The sequence below is a fragment of the Cydia pomonella genome, chromosome 19, assembly GCF_033807575.1.
Source record: "Cydia pomonella isolate Wapato2018A chromosome 19, ilCydPomo1, whole genome shotgun sequence".
NCBI lineage: Eukaryota > Metazoa > Arthropoda > Insecta > Lepidoptera > Tortricidae > Cydia > Cydia pomonella.
This window is the reverse complement of record NC_084721.1, coordinates 8,747,108-8,772,568: the sequence shown is the minus strand read 5'-3', so window position 1 is coordinate 8,772,568 and position 25,461 is coordinate 8,747,108. Positions and strand designations below refer to the sequence as shown.

Below are 25,461 nucleotides of genomic sequence, written 5' to 3'. Positions count from 1 at the left end.
TTAATTTGGCAAAATCATTTCTCGGAGGTTTAATTTCAGCGCCATCTGTTAGTTTAGCAGGGTACTCGATAGTCGTAGCATATATTTGAAAAAAGTTTGCACCTCCTTCAAACCAAAAAAAAACCAAGAAAAGTTTGCACCTTCTTCTTTACTTTTTTGTAGCGCCATAAGACTCAGGTGCAAACTTAATCGAGTGTAGTGGCTACGCCCCCCCCCCCCCCCCTTGAATTTTTTTAGCCTATAACTTGGCCGGGGATTTTCTCGACAGATTAGTAAAGTTTGCATCAAAATCCGTTTAGTCGTTTTCACGTGATGCGCGGTTAAATAAACAGACAAACAGAAAAACAGACAAACAGACAAAAATTCTAAAAACTGTTGTAACGTGTTCTGTTATCGATTCTAAGTATCCCCAGCCAACTTTTTTTCGAATATCTTCCATGTACAGACTTTCGACCCTCTTCAGCTTTATTATATGTATAGATGTATAGATAGATGTATAGATTACAGTAATTTTAGTTTCTTTATCCCAATGAATATGTGTAATGTTCTAATTTCTTATGCTTATCATAAAAATAAACGAAACGGAACTTCAAATATCTCTGTTAAAAATAATTATGGATTTAAATAAGCTGGTCTATGTTTACACTAAAGTATTAGAAGAAAACCTTGAGAACTACGTCACACAAAAGACAGTGGTGTCTTTTAAACAGATTAGAGTCTATTCTTGTCTCAAAATGAAATGTCCATCTGGAATGTGCTCCGAACGCGCATCTGTCGCGCACTAACTCACGCCCGCGACTAGCCGCTATTTCTCTTTCCGATCTGGAGTAATTGTCTAAAAAATTCTCATTTTAACCCTATATTAGCGAGTTACGAATTTTATACTTCTGAATGAATGGAGCAACGAACCCTATGCATGAAATTGTTGGCATCAAAACAATTTCCGTGTAAATATTGGCCCTCGTCACGTCGCGATGGAATTGTGGCGACAGAGAGGATTGTCACACACTTTGATCCACCCCTTTGCCGGGCACTGTCACTTAGTAACGGTACCCACTGGTATACTCACGGCCTGGGGTTTGCCCCAGTAATTTTGAATCATAGGTAACAAATGAACGAGGATAAGAAATCCGTACCTGTAACAAAAATATAATTTTTTTAATAACTGCCATGTTAATAATATATCTTAACATTCCCAAATACATGCAACATCAACTTAAAGGTATCTAAAATATCAGTATGAAACCTGTTATTATTGGGCGAAGGTGTACATTTTCCAGAAAATATTACTGCATGAAATGGGAAGAAAACATTATTGAAAGAATGTCTGTATTGCCTAATTTTGTTTTGTTGAACGCCAACATGTAACACCTCACAGTGGGTGTGCACTCAGTTATAGCGTGGAATAAATACCAAGCTCACCAACAATATAATACAATGAGTTATGTCACCGTTGAGAACTTGCGAATGCGGTTATTTATACCGAAATACCATCTGGATAGGTACCAATATACTCGGTAATTTTATTATTCTGTGTTAAAATGGTGAATAATGTGTTTTATCTACACACATATCATAAACCCTCTATGATGCTTTCAAAATCCGTAAACAATGGCCAACATTACGATAAACTGTTTGTTACAACAAATTTTATATCTGTGATGATGTTGTAATTGCTTCATAACATAACTATGGAGTGTGGAATTAAAAGGAGTGAAGTCTCTTATGGTAGAACTGTTGCAAAAGTGTCCAGCTGTCAGCTGACAGCTCTGAGACAGCTCTGTTGACTCTGGAGATTTGGAACTATTATTTATAGCTATAAATAATAGTTCCAAATCTCTCCAGAGTAGCGCTAGAGTAGCTAAGAACCTAGGCGTTATTGACGGAGTGAAGTGCGCTGTCTATGATTTGATTTTTTTGAAGCGCCACATATTTAAGGTTTTTTGATGACACTTTTTGTTACATGGAGATTCAATTCCTTACCTCTACCTTCCATATTCATAACTACATCAAAATCGATTTGGTTATGACTTCAAATTTGGAACATCTCTGAAAAAAAGCAATTCTATTTGACCTCTATTCTAATATCAGTTGAGATGCCTTTTTGTTCGAAATGAAATGTAAATTGCATACAATTTCGACATGCACGACATTTCGCATGTTAGTTTGTATCGAATGATACGGAAATAGGCCCTCGACTCTAGTTTGTCTCTGAATTAAAAAAAACTACGAATGCGTGACATGTGTGAAAAAAGTTTTCGTTTGCCGCCATTTAACGTACAGTTTATCTTTTAATTAGTTTTATGTATGAAATGAATATGTTTTATTGTTTTTAAAGTAACTATAGCAAAACTTTCGTGTAAAATGAGCGATAAAAATATTTCGGTGACGCCACCACATATCCGCAAATTCCGCCAAGAGTGCAACGATGCCCTGTAATTTGGGTTAGAATATATCATAGAAAGTGTATAATATGTGTGTAGATAAAATCGTGTATGTAACTGTGCATAAACAGGCATTAACACACTCGTGTGATCCTATTAAGAAACTCACTTCGTTCGTTTCTTAAACACATACTCTTGCATTTTAATGCCTTTTATTATATAACAGTCTCAGAAACTACTATTAATAATATTGTTATTGTTACCTACTCAATAAAATTAACAAATATACTGTTAATATTACGTAGAACAGGACAGAGTAATCAATTTTATAATAATGTATACTATGAACTAGATTATAAATTTATTGTATTATAGAGCGGTGGTGGCCGAGTGGATATGACGTCTGACTTTTCAATCCGGAGGTCGCGGGTTCAAATCTTGGCTCGTACCAATGGGTTTTTCGGAACTTATGTACGAAATATCATTTGATATTTACCACTAGCTTTTCGGAGAAGGAAAACCTGCATACATCTGCGAAGAAATTCAAAGGTGTATGTGAAGTCCCCAATCCGCATTGAGCTAGCGTGGGGACTAAAGACCAAGCTCTCTCGTGCATGAGGGGAGGCCTGTGCCCAGCAGTGGGACGTATAGGATTAGATTTATTTATATGTTACAGTTTGCGTATTCATACTACGGGTTGTCTACTTTTTATTTTATTTTATTAATATTGATTGCCCTCGTCCTACTTTTATGTGTACCCAAAACTCTCATATTGCTACTGTTAATATTGAACCGTGTTAATACTGTGACCGACGAAGACGGAGATCTTTACTTGTCTTTACTTTATCTCGGGACCATGGGGTCCCGGACATTTGGAAGGCGTGCGTGGGGCCGAAGCCAACTCGTAGATGCCCTTTGTAATAGACAATTAACTTAATGTGATGTGACATCAACCGACGATTTTCCCTGTATGCACTATAGCAATGCACCCAAGGACAAGCCCCGGTTAGTGTAGGGGTATTGAAAAAAAAAAAAAACAAAAAGAAACAGGGCTATTGGGTTGAAATATTAGTGGACTAGTAACCAGGACTAGGGAGGTGTGCGCGGCTTTCTACCCAGTGGCTGTTTACTGTGCCAACTCGCGTCTTATGCATATTTTACTTCCATATAGCGAGCATATAGCTCTGAAACCCCACTCTGGACGGCCAGTAAAGGCAATCCAGAGGTGAGAGTCCTGCGGCCCCTGCTCAGTGTTCACTCCAGCCGGCCAATCAAGGCAAGCCGGAGAGAGGGACCTGGCCAACTCTCGGGGGTATGGGACCCAAGGGACGTCACTTCCCATTCAGCTCGCCACAAGCTGCCCTGGGGGCGTATTATTATTATAGTTATAGGTGATTCATGAGACGTGAGCCAGATCAACCTTACGCATTCAGAGTATTTACATTTTCGCAGTATTTTAATTAAAAAAAAAATACATTCGTTTTAAGACAAATTGGCGGAAAATTTGGAAAATCTGGAAAAGTTGGTGATTTTTAGTATGTGATTTAGGTTTTTTTCGGGGTTTGAAATTATTTTACATTTAAAATCTTTGTCATAGGTATATCACAAATGGTGTACCTTTTTGATATTGGTAAGATTTTTCATATATCTCTTACTAAAATTTATATATTCACAAAAATATGATTTAGCCTATGTAAATGCTGACACCGATTTAGCAGTGAGTGAAAATCTATGTTTTAATTTTTTTGATTATATTTCCCATAATCAGTAAAGAATTATGTAACACATATATTTATTTAAGGCAAAAAAACATGCATTAAATGGTTAAATAGAGTGAGCATAGAAAAATAAAGTATTAAAATATTTTTTGTCAACAATACTATTAATGTTTATAGTATACTGTTTTTAACTTTTTCTTAAGTAAGGGTTTATTTCTCTGTAATCATGGTCACCCTACAACGCTCGATAAGTAAAAATAAAATCTGACAATACTTTGATTATGAAAAAAAACACATGTTAGATATAAGATTTTTTCAAAGTCGAATGTTATTCCATTGACACTTTTCAGGATAAAACGAAAAATAACGGGATTTGATGGTACCTATGTACTAAATAATTTAATTTTTTTTTGTTCTTTGACATTAAAAAATGAACGTTAATATCATTAATACCAGTACGAAACAGTAGCTCATAATTTACTAAATGCGTAGGGTTGAAATGTTGCAGGTTTGTATTGTACCTGCTCAAAATTCCTGAATCACCCGGTAGAACAATAGTAATTAAACACAATTATGCCTCACAGATGATGCAACTCTTTATACAGTTCAAGGAAAATGAAACCAAATATAATACTAGGTGAAAACGTAACGTAACGTTGTATCAAACATCATTTGCCTCTTCACAATACCCGCCATTGTTGATAACTCTAGCGCAAACAAACAAATGCGGCCCAGCCCGCATGTGTTCAAAGAAAACGAACTGTATCGAAGCGGAGCTTCGTTTGATCTTGTTGAATAGGACAATTGCTTCGCGATTATTACATTTCCTGATTATGCAAACATGCTCCTTGAAATACATGGTACTTATACATAAGGTTTGTTACCTACCTTTTCAAACAAAAGTCGACGCGTAAACTAAAATCATGTCCATACTAATAGCTAATTTTTCAGCAAAAGACAAGCAAAATTACAACACGGAACCTCGTTTTTAATTATATCTTTGAGGTACATTAACAAAATTACGTTCTAAAAGTCTCTTAGAAATTGCTACTCAAAACCATCTAAAGGAAATACGGTTGCTTGGGCGACGACTCTCGCAAGTCATGTCCGTTGGCGAAATTATTTTTATAACGCTTATTATTTTCTTGTTCGGCAACTTCCATCTTAATTTGAGTTCTGTAACAAATTACCTATATTTTGTCCATAAAGGAAGTAAGTAAAAATAAAGTCCTTTACAAGGAAGGAAGAGGCTTGAGTTTTTAACTAATTTCCTGACGGCAATTGTAAATAATATAACACGAGTAAATAAAAAAGCTAAATAATATTTAACATATTATGCCCCAACTTCATAAAATTCTATTCACTGTGATAGTTGATAAGTGTTTTTACTTTTTCTAAAAGAAAAATGGCAAAGTAACAGACATGAATAACTAATAATACAAAGATCGTATAAACAAACGTACTATTATAGCTAAAACAGGGTTTTCGACTATAGCGAACCTATGTTAATATTAAACGTGACATTGATAATTATTTTCTACTGCATCAAATAAATAAAAAATGTTTAGAGAAATATGTAAGCAACTTAAAGTAAGTAAGTAAATAGATGGTAAGGGCATTTATTATGGAAAAAGAACTTGCAGTCCTGCTTCAAAGGATTGAGCTCGTCAGAGAGAAATATGGTCTTAAGATCAACGGAAGCAAGACGAAGTTGATGTTTATCGATCGTCCTGGTAAAATGGAGAGAACCAACGAGTTGCACGATCTTGAAGTAGTACACAAGTTTGTGTACTTGGGATCTCAAATAAGTGACGACGGTGACTACGACCAAGAGGTGGTTAGAAGAGCCCAGATGGCCAAAGCTGCAGTGAAACGACTCGAGAAAATATGGGAGAACAGAAGCAAACCGCACAACAAAGATAAATAAAAATTATTACACAAATTGACGTAGTCTCACAGTAAGTTCAATAAGGCTTGTGTTGAGGGTACTTAGACAACGATATATATAATATATTAATATTATAAATACTTAAATACATAGAAAACACCCATGACTCAGGAACAAATATCCATGCTTATCACACGAATAAATGCCCTTACCAGGATTTGAACCCGTGACCATCGGCGTCGTAGGCAGGGTTACTACCCACTAGGCCAAACTGGTCGTCAAAGATCAGACTAATGCGGACCCTTGTTTTCACGATCTTTCTGTACGTGAAACCTGGACCATTAAAATCGAAACCCTTCGTAGGATAGATGCGTTCGACTATGCTCTCCACTATTTGAACCCAACGTGTACTTGGTTTCTTCGGCCATCTAAGCAGGACAGGTCCAGATAGTCTGGAAAAGCTGATAATCACTGGCCGCATGCCAAAGAAGCGTAGGGATGGACGTATGGCCATGCGTTGGGCGGACAGAATAACTTCAGAGATAAAAACCACATATCAGGCTAGCATGCACCGGGCCATAGATAGAGCGGAGAGCACTGGTGAAGAGTATCCACAGTCGGTACGTCCCTCAACCATGAGGATACGACAAGGAAGAAGAAGAAGAAATGTATACATACAAATATTAAATTTCACTTAACATTAGATATTTATTGGAATAATTATCTTCTTTTACAAACCCCATGCAAATTAGTCTGAAGTAAACATCTGACAAATTTCGCTTGGTGTTGATATTTAATATGTTTTGTTTTCTTATTTTATATTTTTTTAAACTGACTTATTTGTTAGGTACAGTTTTTATGTTGCGTTAATTTTCCATTTTTTTATCGTATGTACAAACACAACTTTCTCCCAGCATGTAGGTATCTCCTTCTATAACACAGTATAGGTACATGTGAATGCTAATGATCACATCATAAAGGAAGGTGTTATGTACGTTGTCGGTTTGTATTATTGTTTGACAGGCGGCGTTTCCGCTCGCGCTGCCTTAATGCCGATGTTGATAAGCTCCGCTGTCCCGACTCTAGCTCGAAATTAATTTAAATACATCCTTGTCTTTCCGCTCTGTTGAGCGTGAGTCGATTTGCAATTCCTACACTCCGATAGCCCCGTTTCGTTCACTGACTTAAAATTACAACGCCGAGTTGCGAACTTTGCAATCCTGAACGGGCTTTTTATTTGTTCCTCAATCGCTCGTTCACGACAGCTTTGTGTTCGTGTAACTATTTATTTACTTCGAAACAACGTGTCTGACAGGGACGTATGCATGCTGTAAGGTAATGACTTCGCGTAACCTCTGCGAACAGATGGTTTAAAAACGTTATCACTTTACACTCCACCAGAAAAGTCTAATTTTGCGAAGCACTTGATAGACAGTGGCCATGCTTTACTTGAGAATCATTCTTTTGATATTTTAAATGTTTGCGAGAAAGGATTGCGTTTGAGTGTTCTGGAACAGTTGGAAATAATAGGTACAACAATAGGGGGATGATTCTTAACGAACAGTTGAATGTTGCGTCATCGCCGTTATTACGAATTTTTCCATCTCACTCACACTTGCACAGTAGGGGGACTGGTCAAGGTATAAATATGGCCGACCGTTCTAGACAGAATCAGAATCAGAATTATTTTATTTGCCAGAATACTTAAAAAAACAACATACAGTACAGGGTGTTAAGGTACATTAGGTAATAAAGTATTCAGTCGGTGAACGACATGCAAAAATTATACAAACTAATATGAAAATGTTATCAATGAGATAACATTTTCTTAACTATAATACTTAAATTAAAATTAATACAATAATCACGATTAACTTACAATGCAAATAAAATAAATTCAAATCAGTCAATAATTATGTAAATAGTAATGTTAGTTATTAGCTAGTTGTACAATTGAAAGTCCATAAATTCTTGGATACTATAAAAACAATTTTCATTTAGCCATTTAGTGATCACTAATGCAAATTTTTTATATTCCATTTGCCTCATGTCTTGAGGAAGGTTATTGTACAATATAATGCACATATTATATGCATTTTTACGATAGATCGCAGTACGACAAGGAGGTTGGTACAATAGGCCCATGTATTGAGCTCTTTGGTTACCTGCAAAAACATCAGACCTGCATATAAAGAGTTCAGGATGTTTTTTGACAAACAGGCATGCTTTTTTTATGTATATACATGTTAGCGGTAAAATAATTAGTTTTTTAAAGATGGGCCTAGCGCTCTCGGTGATTGAAATATTAGCTATAGCACGAATGCATTTTTTTTGTCTAATTAAAGCCCTTATTACGTCTACGGAATTCCCTTAGAGCAAGAGCCCATAGTTCAATAATGATGATATATAACCATGATATGCCGTGATAGCAGCTTCAGTAGAGACAGTCATTCTAAGTTTTTTTATGGCAAATTCGAAACTGTCCAACTTCTTGTACACGAAATCCACATGATTTTTCCAGTTTAAATTCTTGTCTATATGTAAACCTAAAAATTTAATGTTATCACAATTCTCTATTTCTATATTATCACAAATAACATTTAATTGTCTTGTTTGTGCACTGTATGATTGAAATTGAATAAAATGAGTTTTACTTAAGTTAATATTGAGATTATTGCGACTAATCCATTGGCATATTTCACCTAAAGCCTTATTTATGTTTTCTTCATATGAAGAAATTTCATCGCCTTTTACCATCACAGTCGTAACATCTGCAAATAAGATGCACTCTGGGGTGGTTGCTTGAGGGAGATCATTAATATAAATTATGAAAAGCAACGGGCCTAAATTGCTCCCCTGTGGTACTCCCCACAGATTTTCACGAAAATCGGAAATAAAGTTTTTTCTTACAAGCTTGTTTCCAATTTTGATTATTTTTGAGATCTCCGTTCGTTGCTTTCTACCTTCTAGATAAGTTTTAAACCATGCAAGCGCAGGACCCCTTATGCCATAGGTTTCCAGTTTCCTTAAAAGTATATAATGATTTACACTATCAAATGCCTTACTTAGATCACGACAGCTCAGTCAGTTGTCGGGTGTCAGACCGTCAACATCTCCAGCATCTCCTGAGAATGCCTCGTAGAGAGGCGAAACACGTGGTGTACTTTTGGTGGTGGGTTGTTATATTTATTTGCGTATTTATTTTTGCGGTGGGAGGGTGGGAACATTAATTGCATGTAAAAATACGCAAGTAAGTATAACGGGTTAGCACTGATTGACTAACACGTTTTTAATGAATTGATGGATAAAATTTGAAAAAAAAAAATTAAAAACGTCTCACTTTTTTTCAATAGGGACCGTGCGCGTTGGAGGGTCTGCTATCTTGTGGTTTGAATCGGAACCATAAACAGGCACATTTACACGTCAAGTGTTTTCTTATGCATAGTAGGTTCTGCCATCTTGTGGGCTACATCGGAACAATAAACATAACATTTACGCTTCACGCCAAAAATCTGACAGCTCCTGTGCTGCCTCCTACAGTTCATGCACGCTCCCTATATGTGTTGTACTGCTGATCTATAATGACATATTCAAATATAGAATTGGTCAAAATGACCCTGTACAGCAACTGAAAATAACTGGCACATAAGATTATTTTGAGTTCACTGTGATAAGGTTTTAACAAAATAAGCACTTCTTATTGTTAAAGTTTCAAGCTTATGAACCTTATCGCGTTCTACAGCTCACAGCGCCACTAATTTATTATAAATCATACCCTGTAAAAATTTCATATGTAATATGACCATCCTAACCTATATCTCTACTAATACTCATACCTACGTATATTCATATCCATACACATACTATATACATAATTATAATAAATATACACATCTTCATACCGTCAGGTGACAACTAAAACTCATTAATAACCACCACACGTTCATAGCCGTAGTGAACTGTATTAGTACCACTATAAAGTTGATTTTTAGGGTTCCGAACCTCAAAAGGAAAAAACGGAACCCTTATAGGAAACGGAACCCTCTGTCTGTCTGTCTGTCACAGCCTATTTTCTCCGAAACTACTGAACCAATAAAGTTGAAATTTGGTGCAATTTTTGCACTTATGCTATCCTAAGTCTGTCATGAATAAGAAAATATAGTCGGACCCTTTGTGCTATTAAAGGCGATGCAAAATTATTGTACATCATTCAAGAAAGGGCTTAAGTAACGAATAAAGTAGCTATATATTGTTGGCGACTGTTTTGGGATTGCTTGCATGCACTGACTGACTGCATGACTTTAAAATCATTAAAATGGTTATTATTATACTTAGTACATATCTTATAAATGTCCCTACCTACTAAACTGTTAATCATGATTTTAAAAGACTTAGACGGCAAACGCCTGACAAAACGTCCATTCCTATTCCAACAGTTGAATATAAACATTTGTCATTTGAATAGAACAAAATGGATTCATGTCACAAATCGTTCAAAATATCCGGCGCGGTCACTCGAGCCGTCCACGTCACCTACGAATAAACATGAGTACGCACTGAAAATAAAATATTATGCGATCGCATTTGAAACGCAACGACCGAAATAACAGTATGTGTCACAGTCAGAGTCCGGCGTGCGTGCCCACTCTCTTGCGCCAGCAGCTGTACGCGTAGCGTATTGAATTGATGGTTCCCTTTAAATTTATGCGCTATTCATTACTTTTATTAAAACTCGTAAATGTTCACTAGTATTACTTTACCTCCGCTTAAGTCTACACCGATGACAATTTAGAAACTCTTTACATGATACACATTTAAAATATTTGTAAAACCTGAGGTTGAAAAAATACCTAATAGAAAATCTATGACTGTCTATTTCGCTTATATCGAGAGGCCAATTCGATCGTACATTTTGCTATTTTATTTATTTTGATAGAAATGTTTACATGACGACATAACGAAATCATAAAACGATGTACGTGATTTTGTTATCGTTCGCTCGTGCATTTAATCAAAAAATTTAAACTTTGAAGTTAAATGTCTCCAATTGAAAAAAATTAAATAAAATGAAAATAAGTACTTTTAAAAACACAACTTTCCCATTCTACGTGTAAAATGTGACGTGTAGTAAATCGAGAAGATGTGTATGACGTCTGTAGTATACAGAGTGAGTTAATGTTAATGTAATGGATCGTTCACTATCATATTTAAATAAAACAATCATGCTTATTTCTGTTATTTGCTTTTTGTTAAAGACAAATTTGATCGTCACCATACACCATTGACACCATATAAAATGTAATTAACAAATTTAAAACCCCTTTAACCGTTATGACAGCACTTGGATTACGAACACAATAAAATTTCACGTTAGAGTGAAATATTTCAAATCTATCACATTCAATTTGTCACTTGTTATATGGATAAAGGAAAGAAGGTGACCATAAATGTCGTAAATAAATTAAAACTTTTTTTAACAGTAAAAAATAGATTAACGTTAATCTCACAAATACTGGTACGAATTACGAAGCAGTTGCTTATAACTTACTGAATGCGCATGCTTGATCCTGATGCTCACGTCTCCCGAATCATCCTGTATATATGAACTCGTATTCATAAACAGGTGACGAATTTAGGACGTGAAAAATTAAGTTATTGCATTGTATTGAGTGACGTAAAGAATTGAAACTGTATAAAGCGATAGATTGTGTATGTGGCACGCGGCGGGCGTTATTATGCGGTGCGTTAGGCACTCACTGCACACGCGGCACGGGTCGCGATCCCTATAAGCTTTATGTGATGTCAGATGGTATTTAATTTTATTTGTCGAAAGCGTTTGTTTATAAAAATATACCTATGTTGCATATAAATATGAATCTCAATTATTTAAGTATTATCGGCAACAACGAGTAGTTTTAAGTTTTACAGATAATTTTTCAACCTGTACGTATAATATCCTAAAAAACCCTAATAAAAGCTCTCATGATTGTTCAAAATCTATTGAGAAAGTTGTCCCACATGTGGATTTGCTTTATTGCAAATTTTGAGTTATTTCCTTATGTTGGCTGGTAAAATTGACTTTAAAATGATGATTATGAATGATAAATATTTAATAACACACTGACACACACTAACACTTTGAATTGATTTGCTTTGAGTTTGTTTGATATTTTCCAGTTAGTATTTTCCTTGTATTGGTGAGCTGAAAAATGTTGTGTTACACTCGGTGGCTAAATTTCGTATTCAATCTCACAACGCTCAGGATTCAATTTTTCGAACCACTCGCTCCGCTCACTTCAATTTTGGAATCTTTCGCTTGCTCGGGTATCAATATTGCACGAGAGGTTAAACAACAATGATTAAATGTGTGTGTGACTTTTAATGTTGAATAAATGAAATTAAATGAAATGTGTACCAGGCAATGAAATTAAATGCAAAATATAGTGCCTATTAAATGCAAAGACAATTAAATTAGTAGGTACTTTAAATTACAATCCGCAATAGTTAACTAACATCTTCATTCGTTTGAACGATATAAGATAAGATAAAATATCGTTAGCCACCCAATCATCTTCCTGTTCATCCAATCATCCGATTTTTGTATCGATTTCGTACTGAAGTTCTATGGATAATTAGAACAATCAAACTTTCATTTGAGTATCTAGAGTAAAAAAACAAGGATTAAATATGTATATTTGATATTCCTTAAAAACTTAAAGGCTCTACCCAACTCGGAAAGGTAGCCGTTTCTGCACGTAGTATATAAATGTTTTAGTATTACGTGTCAATAATAGTACAATTATTGTACAGGGCTTTATTCGAGTCGTCGGCATTAACTGAATGACCTACATGTAAGCAGGTAACGTCCATATATACTAGTTCCCTAGTCCATATAATATGTATAATACCTACCTTTAAGTATTTATTTTCTTTATACAATACCGTTTATTCCTAGCAAAACATTTTACGAACCCGCCATTATTTTCATATCTTGCACGTCTAAATTGGGCTTAACTTCTGTCAAGATTTAATGTTATTATCAGGGAAAAATAAAAAAATCAAGTCGTATCGTATTTATCCCGGCGTGACGTTTGCGGAGTCAGCGTGACGGTAATCCTACAGTTGGCATTTGGTAACAAGCTTTATTTCTAACGTAGATAACATGACTAGGTACTATTCGTATTCCAGTATCCAGTTATAACTTCATCAAATCGTGGCTAATCTTAACATAATGTGACTTTTACAACTAAATATATATTTTACTTTCTTTAGAACTATACTTTTAATCACGTGGCAGGACAAATTATCGCAGGTTTTCAATTTAATTCAATTCAATGTTATGTTCACCCATTGCCTGCCTTTATGAGAAATTTACCAATTTAATGTCAATTTATAAACCACTTTTCTTAAACAATTCCTAAGTTTCATTTTATTTGCATCCGATATCAATCGGTCCATTGCAAATCGCCCTCGATAATATCTTTATTAAGTACAGATTTTTTAACTTAAAAAGATTTCCACCAAAAGGATCTACCTATTTCTGTGTCCATAAAAACAGGCTTCTTTGATCTTTTGTGATAGCGTCTTTTCGTGAAAAGAGTTTGCAGGAAAGTATAGACATGAAGCACCTGTTTTATTACATTTGAAGCTATTTATTCAGAAATGCTTTGTACCGTTCTCAATTCGTTCGTAATTCAAAATATTTCATCACAATGTAGGGTTTCTTCGTCATAAAAAACTTCGCCATGTTAATTAGTTATGATAATTAAGTTCATTAAAACCTTAAAGAAATACCTATAAAATACAAAATAGTACAATCGAAATTAGTAACAATTGAAGTAATTAAATCTTATTAAAATGTATTTATTAGTTACTGTACAAGGTATAACAAAAATAGCGGGGATTTATTTAAGCATATTCGGGATCGTGTTTTGATTGGAAAAAATTGAAGAAAAATTTTTTTTATTGAAAAAAAAAACTATGGGGCAGGTCGTCCAAGTAAGCCAATCATACAACGACCAAAAAATTTTTGCGTTATTTTTTTTCAGTTACGTGTTAGTGTTAGTACATTACGATACACGTGCGAAAAATAGGAAATTCCTGTTCACACATGTATTGTATAACGTATTACAGTACATATGGCCCTTTAAAATTTCGACATATGTAATGTGCAAATTTTCGCACTAGAGCGGTATAGTAGGACCATAGATACTGTAAAGGTATACTTTTAAATTTATGTGAAAGAATCCTAAAGAGGCCTAAATATATTTTAGGAACTTAGATGCCAAATACCACCAAAAAAACTAAAATATTTTATTACAAGTATTATAAACAAACTTGCTTCAAATCTGAATTATTTCTTATTCGTTGAAAAAAAAAGCCAAACGAGACACTTTTTTATTAAAATAAATAAATGTCAGTCACTCAAATGTAATTGGCCCCAAAAATTAACAAAATCAACAACATCGCAACAGCCTCAACAGAATAAGAATACGAGAGAAAAGAAAATAATAAAACAAACGATTACTTACACAAATGCAAGCCAATCCCCCGATATTCGGGAGGCTGAATCGTGACATGCATGAGGGGGCAGGACGGAACCCTTTTAGGCCATTTCTATTCAGGCCTTGAACCGCATCGCGGACCTAAGTGCTAATAGTGATAACGGAGAGTGTTTCGCCGCAAGCGTTGGGGTAGAAATGTAATTATTTCTAGACTTTATTGCGCCTAAATTATGGAGGCTTTTAATATTTAGTTATCGGAACAAAAAAAACGTTGTATATCGAGAAAACAGATGAATTATTATATGGCAACCTTGTAATTATAATTTCCTATTTCAACATAATTTAGATAGGTAATTTTTGTTGGTATATCTGGAAGTGCATCTAGGGTAAATCGTCTATTACTCTTCCAATAACTCTACACAATTCAAGAAAATCAAATAAAATTTAGCCCTTCAAATTTACTTGAATTGTGTGAATATTAAGCAGAATCTTTTTAGTATATGGTGTCCAGTTATTGGACGGTGGCCAGTAATAGACGATTTACTCTACTTTGCCCCAAATTAACCAAACCAATCCAAATGGATTTTCCGATCGCTCCTTCCAAGTACGAGTATGTAGATAATTAGGCAATGTTGTCATTTTGTTTATGCGTCATTTTAAATCTGTAGTGACGGTAATATCTTATAAATTCGGTGATGCCGCTAGCCTGTGTTCTCAGCACGTAGCCCATACTTCACAGCCGCTCGAAATCTCGCTTTCGTATTCAATCGGTGTAACCCAGTATCTTAGAATTAGGCTCTTGCCAAAGAGGACGTGAATTTAAACAGTTTTCATACCGAAATATATTCATAACTTTTATCGAATCCCGTGTAGAAAAGTGATTTAAACGACGATCAAAAATCGTAAAAAACTTAAGTCATATAGAGCAACAAGCTTTTTAGCTCCACTAGATTGAGCCATGCAACGACAGCCCGAAGCATTGATTTTTATTTAAGATCAATATAAATCCCACCAAAAACATTTTCATGTAAAAGACGAAACCATTAGACTCGCACTGTCAAAAAGTTATAATATCTCATGTAGAGCCAAGCTTCTAACTTCACAAGCCCTAACTTCACAAACTCTACACCTGACTTGGCCGTTTTGTTACCACTTATATACAGGAACTATTGTAAAACAGAAAAGTAATGAACAGTGAATACATTTTTCACGTTACACATGATGGTAGCGAACTGCCGCGCCCCCAGATTCATATACTTAAAACCCAGCTCGCACTGCGTTCATAGGCTTGTTTCAAAATAAATAATACCTAATAGATTGTTGACCATGGGTTGAAAGTGACTTATTGTATATTTTTAGCGCTCAAACGAAGAGTGCATAATTCGAGGGTAAAATTGAAACGTTTGCCACTAAGTTAAACGACCGAGTAGTTATGACGACCGGTTTGGCCTAGTGGGTAGTGACCCTGCCTACGAAGCTGATGGTCCCGGGTTCAAATCCTGGTAAGGGCATTTATTCGTGTGATGAGCATGGATATTTGTTCCTGAGTCATGGGTGTTTTCTATGTATTTAAGTATTTATAAATATCTATATATCATATATATCGTTGTCTAAGTACCCTCAACACATGCCTTATTGAGCTTACTGTGGGACTTAGTCAATTTGTGTAATAATGTCCTATAATATTTATTTATTTATTTATAAACACTATTAGAGCTCCGTACAAAACTTTGTTCACGGAGCTCTTATGGAATCACATCGGTCTTGCAAATCGGTTAAATGCGTTTTTCTCAGAGACCGTATGACGTAGATACTTAAAATTTGGAACAGTTATAGCAATTACCACTACCATCACTATGAAGACATAAAAACTGCTTATTATTTATTTTCACTGTGAGAAACGTTATATTCGTGTTATCTGGTGCATACATGTGCATGTAGGATTTTTTACTTGACTCATTTGGGTACCTAAGGTTGTCTGAACTGTTTTGTAACTTAATACGTATTATTAAGCACACAGCAGCGATTTTTACTTGGGAAATCACTATTGAAAGATTTCTTTATAGATTATCATACTTAAGATTAATAAAAAGATAACCAAATTTATAAAACCTACTACAAATAGAAGAACTGGGCTTCATTATAAAGGGGCCCACTGATTTCGAGACTGGATTTCACCGGACGGTATCGGCCTGTCAGTTATTCGCAAAAGCTAACAATCGCGAATAACTGACAGGCCGATATATGTCCGGCGAACTGATAATCAGTGCCCCCCTTAAGATAATATTCAAAGCCTGATATAAAACTGTTGTCAACTGAGACCACATCGAAAGTCGTATAACATTGAGCACGAAATTTTATTACGACCATTTTTTAAATATTTACTATATTTAAAAAATGGTCGTAATACAATTTTCAAACTGCTAGCATTCCTAAAATAGGTATATATTACACCGAAATAAAAAATACCTCAAAAAACTGATTTACAAACAATAAAGATTTTATTTAACTGCGTCATCGAAAGCGTCAATCAGCTAAAAAATATTTTGCAAAGGACAGGATAAAGACCCTTATCTCACTTTTTATATACAATAGTCTTCTAGAAATACACAAGGATAAGAATAATTTGAAACAAAAGAACGATATTTATTGGTACAATACGAGGAATAAAGAACAGCTATGTATGCCTAAATCAAGAACTAAGAGATTATACAAGCAAGGAAATTCTATCAAAATTTATTTATACAACCCACTGCCTACAGGTATAAACACTTTAACAGAAAAGGACTTTAAAAATAAAATCAAGAGTTTATTGGAGAAAAACTCAGTCTACTCTATAAAAGACTTCAGTGAATTATTTATAAAAAAGTGTCTAACATATTATTAATATCATATTAAAATTTGTTGCAATATATGACATGCTAAATGTAATGTATATTACATGGTCAATAAATCATCCCATCTTATCTTATCATCTCTAAGTGACTCATTATAAAAACTTTCAGTATTGCCCACGTACGACTACGACACTAGTTAAATGAATGAGTAATTTCAAAAACTTATAGTATGTCTTGGGGATATTTTATGAAATCAGAATCTCCTGGATGGTCTGAGCATTAGAATTAAAAGTTTCAAAGAAAACTATTTTGCTAGACTTAAATCGACCGGGATATAAACCGTGATTATCTTTTATATTCAAAAACAATATAAAAGGTAATCACGGTTTATATCCCGGTCGATTTAAGTCTAGTGAAACTAACCGTGAATCATTCAAAACTGCTAAAACTATTTTGAACCGAATATCTGTTGCTAATCATCACAATAAAAGACTAGCCCTGTACTGAGCATGTCGGGTCATGCTCAGTGTAGGGTTCAGTTAGGGTTTAGTTACTCTTTTTATACAATAGGCTGAATTATTAGTAAGTATCATGTACAATACAAGCAAAAGGGGATCTTTTTGCGTTTAGGTAACTCAAAAACGAATTAACCGATTATGTTTGTAATAGTTTTCATTGAAAGTAATATGCTATTCTTTCACGATTTTTTAAAGTATTTTTATAGCCTATGATTGAAAAGTGGGGGGATGAATGTTTTTCTTTCACTTTATCAAAAATGGCTGGTGGAGACACCTATTCGTTTAGAAATACCTTTCCAAAGACACGCCACACCATAGGTTTAAAACGAAAAAAAAAAGACAATTAAATTACCTGTACAGGAGAATTTTTTTATTTTACTACTTTGTCGTCATGATTGATTTTTGTATCCATGCCAAATTGCAGCATTCTAGCACTAACGATCACAGGGCGAAGGCGCGGACGGACGGACCTAGTTGACAACGGAACCCTAAAACAGATATTTTGAAAGGGAAACTTCCTACGGTAAAAAAAAAAAAACAATTTTTCAACTCAGATGAAAACCTGAACAGGAGAGTTAAACATATCTTAGTATTACAGGTACCCACAAGTTCAAACTATTAATGATACCTTATTATGGGTATAAAGTTGTTAATGTTACCTCAGCGAATAATGTCATGTCATTTTACAGTTAGTCTGAGTGTTTGAATGTTATTGTGCGAGTCAGCGGCTGGCCGGCCGCCAGGGCGGCGGGCTGCGACCACGCCTAATAACCTGTATCGGTTAATCAACCCATACGCCAACCCTACAGTAATTACAAAATGTCTCGTTAATTTCGTAATTCCGTTGACGGATTACATGATTTATCACAAACTATATACCAAATTTCTTATGCTTGGTTGACGCCTCCCGTTTGCAGCAGCTCGCACCTACTACGAAGGTGTTTTGGCATAGTCAAACTATAATTTTCAAATTATTTTAATATGTGCCGAAACATACAGTGCTAGCATACTAATAAAATAAACAGCATTAAACTAAAACGACCTACAGCGTAACGGCATAAGCTTTGTGAAATAAAAAGACAATTACTCGATTGCGCACGGTAAGAGGCAGTTCTCAACGATTGAGCCGATTGCTGAGACGCCAAGTGACTATTTTACATACTGATGCGTTGCGAGAAATTCCTGAAACCTCAACCTAGTGTGGTGACGTCACGTACGTAACACAGCACACGTGAGTGGACTCTAAATAGGGGAGGGATGTAGGCACTAGAGATCCTTTGAAATCTTCGACCAATCACCCTCAGTTCTATGAAATAAGTCTGCGTGTAGCTAAGAAAAAAGATCATAACAAAGGACTGAGAAATGTTCACAACAATGTAGCTATTTACGTGTGCGATTAAATTTTAGCAGCTAAATTACGTCACTGGAGAGACAAATAGCTTTTCATTTATAATTGGCGTCGCGACAAACTTCTCTACATTAATGTATTCAATTACGCTGCGAGTGCGCACCACAAATTAGGCAAATCGAAGCTAAAGGAGATAAATCTACGATTCTGGTGCGGCCTCTTAACTTTCTAAGCCGCCTGTAATTGCCTGGCCGTCTCGTAGTCATTTTCTAATTTCATGTAAAATATTCAGCGTTCGCGTTCAACTCCAACCCATTTGTTTAATTACATTCGCGATAATGTACCTTATAGTTTGCCTACATTAAGGAAATAACTTTGCTAATTTGTTGCACTATTGTAACTGGTATATTTGTGATGTAGGTGATTTCCTTTGCTACATAACTTCTGACATTGGTATATACTTCGAAAACAAAATTATATAGTAATCTACGAGTATATAATTTTGGCGACGATATCGGCGTATATATATGTATATGGCTTAAGATATCATTTCCGTATGTAATAAAATAACGATATAAATGTAATGCTTATTTTCCCTGTATGATTATGTTATTAATATAAGAAACATTTCTGAAGAGCTAAAGAAATGAGACTACTTAAAACCCCGTAGGTTCGTGTTCTTCTTTCACCCTGAGTGTAAGCGTGAGTGATATAGATGTGCGTGTTCGAGACCGAGGGCACCATGTTTTTGAATTTTAAGGTATTGTAAGTAATAACAAAAAAAGTACCCATGTTCGTGTTTTTTTTCTATCGACCGAAAGTAAAAAAATCAGGATTCGAATTTATGAAGTACCCAGAAAAAATCCTCAAGATTGATAATTGAATATTTGGCAACCGCCTTATTGTGATGTAAAAAAGTGGTGCGATTTTTCAAGAACTCCGCACTATAAACATACGGAACCTTAATTTCGTCAGTGTTGGCTAGTTCATAAGAATACTTCCCAAAAAAAACCCAAACAATCGTCTAAGTGTAGCAGGGAATTAGCATAAGTATATTATAATATAAGTTTCATAAATACTAATAGGTATGTGATATTTTTCATACATTGACAGCTTTTTACATGATGCACATGTCATTCCACGTGAATACACAAAACGCTCATATTTTGTACATTTTTGGGACATCCAGAGATTAGATAGTGACAACTAGTCAGGCACGCCTTTCATTTCCGTTCCACGCAAATCAAACCACAGCTGCAGCTAAAATAAATCATATTTGATAATTTACACAGAGTGGATGGATTAAATACAAATTGTGGCAATCATATATACCCGTATCGATTAATATATTCACATACCATATAATTTCAATTAAGGTTTACTCAAGAGCAATGAAAACGGGTACCTAACCTATACATGCTATATACATCTATCTTAAGAAAAAACTTAAGTCGCAAATGGGGCATATTTATATTATGTTATGTGCATATTAGGCTTGAGTCGGTCAGGACCGAAGAACTAAAAGGAATGAAATCCCACCACAGACCGAAAGGAACTAGTTCATCTTAAGCGCTCTTAATCGGTCTCGGTCCTTTAGTTCAGTAGTCGGTATGTCAGCGGGCCTACCGCGAACCACGTTCGACGGGTTGCCTCCCTGTCACACTTACGTACGAATTTACAAGTGCGACAGAGAGGCAACACGTCGAACGTGGGTCGCGGTAGGCCCTCAGTACCAAGTAACAAATCGGTCGGGAGCGAATGATCGGAATGAGTCAAGGTCAAGAAATTCGCTCTCTCACGCTCTCGCTCTGTTTATTTGCGAGCGAGAGCAAGATATAACCTAGTCATACTCATTCAGATCTCGAGATTTGCTCCTGAACTAAAGGAACTAAAGGACCTAAAAGAGCGAACTAGTTCGTTTGACCGATTGACCGAGATCGGAGCGCTCTTTTTAAAGACCGAGCGGGCACAACTCTAGTGCATATGGAATTATGAGGTTTCAGAAACCAGTTTAACAGGCAAAATTTGCTTGTACTCTTATTTTTTATTTGTTCGGCAACAATTTTATGTTGAAACATAAAAGCCGTTAAAATTTCAGTTTATCCGAAATACTTATCGCAAGGATTCCGGTTTAGATTTTTAATGTATAGGTATATATATATATAGATTTTGTATTTTATTGTTTATCCTAAAAAGTATAGTTCTGCCGGCCTAGCCAAGGTGATAATCGCTATCGCTTCGACAACGAAACGCTTTGTGTCTCTCTATCACTCTTCCATATTAGTGCGACAGTGACAGTTGCGTTTCGTTCGCCACGGAGCGTGAACGATATGCACGTCGGCTACGCGGGCTGCTACGCTATCGAACGGCCCGATTCGAATAATGATTAAGATACGTTTAAGATCTTGGAAAGATCGATAACTAAACGACATGTCTGTGATCCCAATAAGATCTATCTACGATATTTCTAACGTCAACGTGACATTGGTTGCCCGAATCGAGCTGCTTCTGTCAATTATACGACATACAAACGATATCCAGATGAGAACATATCTAAACCAGAACTTATAGTTATCATTTCTCATTCTTCGAATCCGACCGTAACAAACCGGTTTCCCATTAAGGTTTCATTCGGATGGTGACAGTATCATCGTTACTGTTGCAACGTTATTGCTGTAGCGTCGATGCGGGAGATGTTTCTTTCAAATTCCTTGCTGTCGTTGCCTTGCCGCATAAATCTCGCAATTAAAACGTTAATCTGTTACTCATTATCAAATAAGAGATATCACCCGCAGTAACGCCTTAACAATAAAGGTGCTGCAGTCATAATCTGAATGTTACCTTTAATCATACCTTTAAAATTGCTTTCACATTCGGCCACAAGTATTACATAAATTTGTTAAATGAATTTTACACTGAATTAAACTTAATAGACACCAAACGCATACAGAAACAACCCAATTCGGCTTATCGTAGCAGCTACGTCCAAATGAAATACTCGTTTGCACAGCACGAGACAGATGCACACAGATGTAATTGTAGCATCTTGTTACTTTTTAATAGGAATAATCTACTTATGCATTTGGTTAAAGTGGCTTTTGCATGTTTTGATGTGAATACGTTATTTTTAGGGTTCCGTACCCAAAGGGTAAAACGGGACCCTATTACTAAGACTCCGCTGTCCGTCCGTCCATCCGTCTGTCACCAGGCTGTATATCTCATGAACCGTGATAGCTAGAAAGTTGAAATTTTCACAGATTATGTAATTCTGTTGCCGCTATAACAACAAATACTAAAAAGTACGGAACCCTCGGTGGGTGAGTCCGACTCGCACTTGTCTGGTTTTTTAATTATTGTGGTGTTAAACAATTAGTACTAGGTATATATATACCACGTTTTAACGAGGTGCATGAAATTAACAAAAGTTAAGATCATTAGCTTCGTCTTCCGGTGATCGCAGAGCTGGCAGCTTCCTCGCACAAAGAATCAGTATTGCGATACACATATATACATTTACATAAGCTATAAGCTCGGTCTACATAAATAATGATTGACTACAGTAAAGTCATTATCGTTTACTTATGTAGATATTTACGCACGTACAAATCAAAGAGATTTATCGTACTTAGAAGAGGATCTCAAATACATATCCGCACGTGCCACAGCTATTTGCGAAAGTACTTTTGTAAAATGTTTTGTTTGACCTCTTAAAAAAGAACAACCCTTAAAATAAAGTAAAAATGTTTGGCTCGTGCGAAGGCAAGGGGTCTACTGAAACATTCACGCACGTGGGCCGCCGGCCATTGTTTTTATTATAAGCAAGCATTGCGGTTTTTGTTCTTTTCCCACGTCAGAATTATGATAATGGACATTCTCCAAGCCTTAACCTGTACAGTTCAAATGCTATTTATGTTTGTTTTACAGCGCTTAAGGTAAAATTTACTCAAAAAAATTACGATATTTTTTTCAGTACATAAGTAGTGTAGTTGCAATTATCCTAAATAATAGACCTGCGGTGGCAGCATGGTTCCATTTTTATCACTTGTCACTATGCCCGTCACTTTCGCGCTTTCATACTTGTTAGAACGTGACAGGCATGGTGACAAATGATAAAGAGCTGACCATCTTAGCCCTTCTGTATAAGCATAGTTAATAAAAGTTGCAACTCTAATTCTCATTAACTAACCTTCAAACCAATGTTTGTGGTAACCCAAATGTTTTGCGCTAAAGCAGCGCATATGATCACCATAATAAAGTCGGCGAAGTGACTAGTGACGTAAACCGTTTGTGGCTTTTATTGCGGGAGTTACTGGAAGAGTTGCCAGCATCAACCCCCTTGATAAATTGTGTTGTTTTCGCCAACCTCCTTGTTTGTTCCCCGTGTGCTTTCTATCGAACGTATTACGAAAAGTATGGCGCAGTTGGCGGCGCCACGCTTTTTGTTATCGTCTGTAGATAATAACTTTAATAACAATTCGTTTGTGAAAGATTATGGTTTTGGAAAATCTATCAAAGAGATTGGAAAAACATTAATTTGAGAATTAATGTCTTAGAGATACTAAGTACCTATGTAGTCATAACAGTAACTAGTTTGTTATGTGTAAATACGAGCCCTTAACCCATTTCCATCGAGGCATAATTGAATTAATCGACATTCATGCCAATATCATTTCTTCCTATTCGCAATTCTACACAGTCTAAATTCCTCACAGTAAGTATTTAACCACATTCGCTATTGTGCACAGTCATTATTTGTGTACAGTAGCGATTCAGCCTTTTCGCAATTCTGCACAATCTGAATTCTACACAACGGCATTTCACCACAGTCGCTACTGTGCACAGTCATTATTTGTGCACATTAGCGATTCAGCCTTTTCGCAATTCTGCACAATCTGAATTCTACACAACGGCATTTCACCACAGTCGCTACTGTGCACAGTCATTATTTGTGCACATTAGCGATTCTCCCTGTTCGCAATCTCGCACAATCTTAATTCTACGCAATATCATGTGATAATAATATCATTATTTATTTATTAGGATAATGAAAAGACGACTAAAAGCTAAAAAATATAGTATAAATTCTATTAATAGAACATTATTACAGAGGCCGGGATGAAAGGGGTTGCCGGCCGAATGCATATAGTTATGAGGCAGGCAACCTTTTTTCACGCCTAGGTATGTATAGTGCTTCTCTCAAACTAGCAATGAAATTAAAAACAACTATTAAATAAGAAATATTGTTTTCAATTATTTTTTTCATTTCTGAATGTCATGATGCTGTGTTCCTATATCTGTGAAATGAAAATTAAAAAATAGTACTTAGTCGGCCTAGGCCTTTAATTTAATTGCCGGCTTCTTGGATGTGCTCCGCCCGAAACGAAATGTTTGAAGCCTAAAATACCGAACAGAATGACAATATTTCATTGCATGCTTGAGAAAATGATATTGCGTAGAATTAAGATTGTGCGAGATTGCGAACAGGGAGAATCGCTAATGTGCACAAATAATGACTGTGCACAGCGACTGTGGTGAAATGCCGTTGTGTAGAATTCAGATTGTGCAGAATTGCGAAAAGGCTGAATCGCTAATGTGCACAAATAATGACTGTGCACAGTAGCGACTGTGGTGAAATGCCGTTGTGTAGAATTCAGATTGTGCAGAATTGCGAAAAGGCTGAATCGCTATTGTACACAAATAATGACTGTGCACAATAGCGAATGTGGTTAAATACTTACTGTGAGGAATTTAGACTGTGTAGAATTGCGAATAGGAAGAAATGATATTGGCATGAATGTCGATTAATTCGCATAATTATATACTGTACCTACTTGACAATGTCAATACCTAACAGAATTTTTTTTTTATACAAAGACACTATTATGCGCCCATTGGCTAACAGGGGTCGACTAGGAACCCTTATTGTCTTAATATGCCCGTCTGTCCGTCCGTCTGCAGTTTAGCTCACCGTTCATTAGTACTTAGATACACTAAGAAAGCTGCAATTTAGCCTTGTTTTTGATTTCTTTATGCTATTTCGATGTATTTTTTATTATGATTAAGTGTATACTCCGTCCTTATTCGTGAAGACTTGGTCCTTATTAGTAAGGAATTCTATCATTATAAGGCTTCGTTGGTTCTGTGCCTGAGCATATACCTATCACACTTTAAGTGGCATACTTTCACATCATTATTGTATGACAACTACTTAAGTACTAATAATATATAATAACATTACCCGACCTTTTCTCACAGCATATTGCT

The 25,461-nt window shown here is 35.6% G+C and overlaps 1 protein-coding gene across 3 annotated transcripts in view; it reads right to left on the bottom strand.

Annotated features, from left to right (window-relative positions):
- LOC133528630 (uncharacterized) overlaps positions 1-25,461 on the bottom strand; it is a 318,208-nt gene that overhangs the window by 264,699 nt on the left and 28,048 nt on the right. The window lies entirely within an intron of this gene.